Raw genomic sequence first — 6,481 nt, forward strand, 5'->3', positions numbered from 1 at the left:
GGTCAATCACATCTGCTGTGACAACTCTAATAAGAGGCCAGTGTTAGATGACAGGCAGCTCCAAGCTCTTGGATCTGTGGTGGAGATCTAAAGCTGGGCTTGGTTGCTCTGGGCTCACCAAGGTGTTAAACTCAGAGAAATGCCAAAGAGTCAGGAAATGTCGCAGGAGATAGAAGCATAGAGCACACGAGATTAAGGCCGAGATTAAAAAAGACGTCCATACAAACCGTTTATACTGCAAGAGGAATGTCAGGCTATACCATGTCAAAAGTCAAATGTTTTGCAAATTGTAAAACAGTACAATCCAGGTCTAGCCATGAAGATGCACAACAATTTCTAGTAATTATTTGTTGCAATTTTATATCGATGTTATGCTGGTGCACCACACACTGACAGACCCAGCAAAGCGGCAAGGCATACGAGCTGGACAATCCACGTGTCCAAAACGGAGGAGACACACAGTACTGGAAAATGACAAAGGTCCTGTGAGAAGATGCAGAAATGAGCAGGGATAATTAGGTGTGGCATTCCCAAATGATGGAAACATCCCTGCAAGGGTATATGAGAAACTGGACAAAGTAATTAATTGCATTTTTGAAGAGTTCTTTGATGGACCCACTGTAGTAAAACAGTAAAACAGATTTTTAAAAATGCAGTTCACACCAGCTGTTGCATTCCTTCTTTTTACTTTGCCTTACATCACCTGATTAATTCTCACGGAGCCGAGAACTTTAATCCATGTGCAAGAATTAAATAAATAAAAGAAACAGAAAAATAGAAGAAAACCCTAAAATCTAAAGATAAAGACTTTTGTGGGCAAGGGAACTGAAGTCTAACAGACAAAGAAATGTTCCAGATTGAATATGATAGGTCTTGCTGTTCTCATCCTTCCCAGTTGATAGATTCAACGATCAGGGTGGTGGGATCACAAGACTCACCTAGAGAGAAGAGAATAGGATATGAAATAAGACAAAAGAGAAGCCACTGTTTATACATCTGGTTTAAAGGTGATGTCTTATCAAGGTGACAAATTATAAATGTGTTTTTTCATGAGAAATCTAGAGAAGTCTATTAGTTAGAGCAGAGCTGCGTTTAATCTAGAGACAAGTTTTCCAACGTATAATGAGGAAAAACAACATTAAACTACAATGAAACAAAATTAGCCAAACTTCCATTCAGCTTCAGAAAACAGAATGTGACGTGTGGGCAAGCAAAGACGTGCCCCGAGCCACTGGATGTGTACGGTCTGCCAGAACCAAGGGGGTGGATGAGAGCAGCATGACAGACAGCTGACAATCTCTTCCCAACATCCACCACATTCTGCCACCCCACCGTCAGCCTCAGCGGGAGACGGCGCTAGCCGCGGACGTGCCCCGAACACGCCCTCAGCCCCCGAGCTGACTCGACTGCTTGCTACGGCAGCACACAGGGAAACTTTTGAAGATCTAGCACATCAGCGATGCCAGCATGCCAGCATTTGGCAATTAACTGTAAGTGGGGGGGGGGGCACAGAAATGGGCCATCTGGACAAACTATAGCTCAGGGTCAGTGCTGTTCTTATGAATGTCTTGTAGCAGTGAGTGTCATAAGCGTGAAAGCGTTGAGTTGCCATCTCCCCGCCTATGTCATCTTAACATCCCCCGGTACTGGCGGTGACCTTATTCATCCAGAGTGATTTGATTGTCTGTGAAGAACAGATTTCTTCATTTTTATTTTTGAGTCACACACCAAGGTTAGGTGGCCAGGAGATTTGTATGAACACTTGTTTATTCTGTCATGGCTTTCTTGGGAGGAGCTTTCATCAGCACGACTAAAAACAGATTAGGTGTACGACCAGCAGTAATTAGCTGCTGCAAGCACTCAGCTTAGTGGAAAATACCCATAAAGATATAAGGGTGTGCATTCTCACACAAGTGCTTACATATTTGTGTGAGATATTTCAAGCAATCACAAATAGCCAAAAGGGGGAAAAAACAAAAACAAACAGTTGCTGCTTTATTTACAGTTCAGATTTTGCGTGACGTAATAACATACTGCATTTTGCACATACAAAACCATTGTCTGTTGCTCAGATCCATACATTTGAAGGGGAACGTGTTAAATAAAAATTCCTGCTTGGAAATGAATGGAATAAAAGATTAGGAGAATATAAATCAGTTCATGCTGTTAACAGACACATCAGATACATTTGAATAGCTCCTGCACAAATGCCTCTGAAGCCTATTGTTACTGTGAGCACCGAAGCTTTGCTGTGTGTAGATTGCCAGTCATTCTTTCCTCTCATCCAGGCCTTTTTCATTCAGCAGGAAATTATTAAAAGTCTGTTCTCGGAAAGGATGACTGATAGTACGCCAGGATGAAGCCAGAGAACTGAGAGGCTCTCAGACAAGCAGGGATACAAGAAAATGAAATTTAATTTAAAGTAATGATTTTAGGGTTCTGAGTATCCTGAAGGTCAATGTTCAAAAATGACAGAACATACGAACATGAGGCTACGCTGGATAAAACTGTAAAAGCTTTGTCTGACAAATGCTGCGTGTCTCGACACCGTCTTCATGGTAGACTGAATTCCGTGAAGAAGCTTTCGACATTTGTCCAGGCATTTTACCATTTTTCAGTCAGACGACTAAATTCTCATATTCCAAAACGAGGACGCCTGCATATCAGAATCTTTTAATACTGTCGTAGAAAGGGCAACGCTTAAGGTGAAGAAATCTTACATTAATATAGCCTTACGCTAATTGAGTTAACATGGCATGAAAAAGTATCCCGTTGAATCCAGAGGAGGTTACGTCTGCTTCCTGCACTGCCGTGGCGAGCGGTCGGGGATGCTCCGGTCGGCCGTCGATCCTCTCATATGTGCAGCTGCACGCACAGTCGTCGGAGCGCGGTGTACTCGGATCACGGGGCCGCGCACCCGAAGGAACCCGGTTTACACAATTCATAGCCCACTTGTTTACACACAAAATGAGGTTTCGGTTTACCCGCTTCGGCGCAGCCACGGGGCCAGCGGCACTCCCATTAGGCACGGTCGCCGTTGCACTTTCAGATGGAAACGACTGCCTGTCATGATGTCATGAATGTATATGGCGGCTGGTGAGCCACGTCCTCGCACGTATAATTAGACTCCGAGGAGAAGGCACAGTACATACACCGTAGCATGACATAGGAGCACTGTGTTGGAAGTATTTAGTTAAGATTAATCTAAATATTAAACACTGACAATATCAAAAATGAATTCATTGCTCCTTAATATGCATGTCATATGATAAAGTAAATCTGAAGGATTAAACTAAAACGACAGGAATGGACTAGTCTTCATTTGGCTTAATGGTAGGTAGTTGGTATTCAGTGATCTTCTCAATGGATTCGTGGCTTGGGTGCGTCATTAAATTTTCATTTTGACAGGCGGCAGAATCTAACTTTCATGTGCACAAACGAACAACGCTAGACAGCTCGAGATGCTCAAGCAGGGCGATTTGAGTTAAGAATAAACTTTCTTTGTTTTCACCTTGAATCTGAGGAGTATGGTAGTAATCACAATGACCATTCTTCTCCCTGTTAGTGCAGGTCTACACAATTACTCCTCCGGTGCTCCCTAGCAGTGTTAGTGTAAGAGGAAGATAAGTAGCACATTATTACGGGCAAAAAGGAATAATCCTTTACTAGTTATTCATCTTTGCCATGCATATGTTCATTGTCTACCAGGCATGATTGCAAATTATGTTGTGAGATCTAAAAATAATTGGGGTTTGAGAGCAAGACCATGCCTGAAACTGCTCCCTTTTACTACAGCACCACCCATATGAAAAAAGATCCAACATGCAAAGGCTGTACGCTAGCCAAAAGGAACGAGGAAGGAGCCTACAAAATATAACATTTATTGTCTAAAACACAAAACATCCATGAAAACATCCAAGCAATGTCCCCCAAGGATGTGCAGATGAGAGAGTGCCTCAGACAGAGGAGGGACATGGTCACCATGGCAGCAGAGGAGGCGCCATGGCAAGATAAGCGTCTCCCCCCATGGAATGTACCACCGACAGACAGCATAGGTGGTGTGTGGGCAAGCAAAGATTGTACATAAGGCGGTCCTAACAGTGGCTGGAACAGGCAGGACTTTAGGGACAGCACAGGGGCTTTAGTCATAGCAGCACAAGAACGAGCATTAAGCACTAACTGTACGCAAGATGCTGGCAGGGAAAACATGCACCGGGAGACAGCCATGCGTCAGGGATCAGACACAGGGACATATGGAAGGCATATGAGCTGGTCATCCCCAAAGTCCAAATGAGGGGATCCACAAAGAGTGGTGGAAAAACAACAGTGGTAAGATCCTGTGGGTCCTCCAGATCCAGACAGACAAGCAAGCAATGGCAAACAGACACGGTGATAGTGGATCAGATGCAGAAAACAGCAGTGGTAATAGACGTGGCATTACCGAGTGGCAGAGACTTTCAAAGGAAGGAAGCTAGAAAAATCCCAGGGTCTGAAAAAAGAAATTGTGAGGTTGCCCCAGTGGTGATAGGGGTACATAGACTGTGACCCCTTAGCTGGAGGAGTGGCTCCAAGAGATCCCAGGAATGAGAACATCAATCTCAGTCCAGAACTGTACAATTCTAGGAACAGCAAAAATACTGCACCACACTCTTAAAGTCCCAGGTCTCTAGAATAAGGCCTGAGTCGGAGGGAAAAGATAAAACCACCCATTGGAAGAGTGAGGCAGGGATTTTGCATAAATATAAAATTTCAGGGAGTAACTGCAGGGTACTGATGCAGTGATGGTAAAAATTGCAGTGTACAAGGTTTGCAAAGGAAGAGGATGTTTCAACAAGAGGCCCTTCATCAACCTTGCAAGTTCTAATTGTGACGGTACTAGGGATCCCCCTGTCTAGTGTTGGGTCTGCCCTATGGGTATGTAAGGAATGCAATTAGTGAAGGAACTGGAGTCTCCTATATAAGTGATTGGATGGAAAGGTTGGGATGCGCCTGTTGGGACACCCACTCTCCCTGATCTTCTCCGCTGCTAGCTGTAGTGCTTATGGTAGGCCGTGCCACAATGATTGGTGTTCTTCAGTGTTAACTGTAGAGTATAATTTATCTTTTGTGGTCCTAGTTTATTTTTGGGTTTGGATTTTACTGCTATGGTGGAAGTGAACTGCTAAAGGTAGGCCAGCTATCCCAGTGCTATTTCAGTAGCTTCAACTTTGTTTACACTCCCAAGGTAAATCTTTGTTTGTGATTCATTGTTATTTGGTTATTTATTTTTATAGGTAGAAATGTATGATGTTAATGTTGGGGTGTAGGCCGCTGTTCTGTTTATGCTTTGTTTTGTTTGTTTGTGGGGATTTGTTTTCTTGTTTATTTGGTCGGCTGAGCTCCTCTTTGAAATTCCTGATACCGAGGCTGCCACTGGGCTTTGCCCTCTGCGGCGAGACGGTCACCGTGTCGTGTGGACTAGAAGCCTTAGCAAAACATACCGTCTAACGTTCAGCTATGGGATGGTCCTTCTAAGATCATCCGCATCCCTGTGCTATCAAACTGAAATGATGTTTGTGATGTGGCCACACATGGATCAATATAGTGACTATCATGCAGATTTTAGCTCAGTCTTACACAAGTCTGGGCATCCTGATGACACCAAAACTGCCTTTACAGAATCGCAAGTTAATCCTAAACATGTATGAAATAAGTCAACATTGACATTGACTATAGGAAAACTCAATGATAGTCAATACTGACTAGTCAATTTTGAAGTGAAGTCTATGGAGTTTTCTTTATCGTCCACAGACATGTGCTCACGGGAATGTTAAGGTCACACCCACACTGTTCTCAGATGGCCTGATGAGTCAGTTGGTTGGTGTATGAGTAGTGTTTTGTCATAATTATTTCAGCTCTTTTTTAATTGAAAATTGTCTGAATGTTTAATATAACCCTCTAGTGTAATACAAATACTAAAGTTCTATACTTTATAATATGTTACCTGGGTATATAACTCTTGTCTTTTTTAAATATATAGTCATAATCTCATACCTTTGGGCCAGTGTGTTTCCAGTCAACGAATGCAGTGCGTGATGCATAAACTGAATTCGAAACTACATCACATGTGCAGTACCTACAGTTTAAATGCCAGAGATCTCCTTTATACCACTCACATTTTATTCCCTGAAATAATAAAAAAATCTTGTTGTTCCCAGCTAACATGCTGTAACACTGTCAAATGTTGGCCACCGAGAAAACGCTAAGAATAATGGTGATAGAAAAGTAAAACCCATTTTCCCTTACATGTAGCCTCTGTCAACACTTGTTTTTTTGTTGATGCTTTCATTTTGCCACGAATGTAATCAAGGGCAGAGGGAGACAGGCATGACTACGCCAGGGATTCCCGCTGATGTGGAGCAGAGAAGCTGATGATAAACGCTGCTCACCTGCACTGCTCAGGTGTGACACACTGCACTGCTCAGGTGTTACTTGGCAACTA

This window comes from Electrophorus electricus, chromosome 22 (genome assembly GCF_041902795.1).
Source record: "Electrophorus electricus isolate QZ-2024a chromosome 22, ASM4190279v1, whole genome shotgun sequence".
Taxonomy (NCBI): Eukaryota; Metazoa; Chordata; class Actinopteri; order Gymnotiformes; family Gymnotidae; genus Electrophorus; species Electrophorus electricus.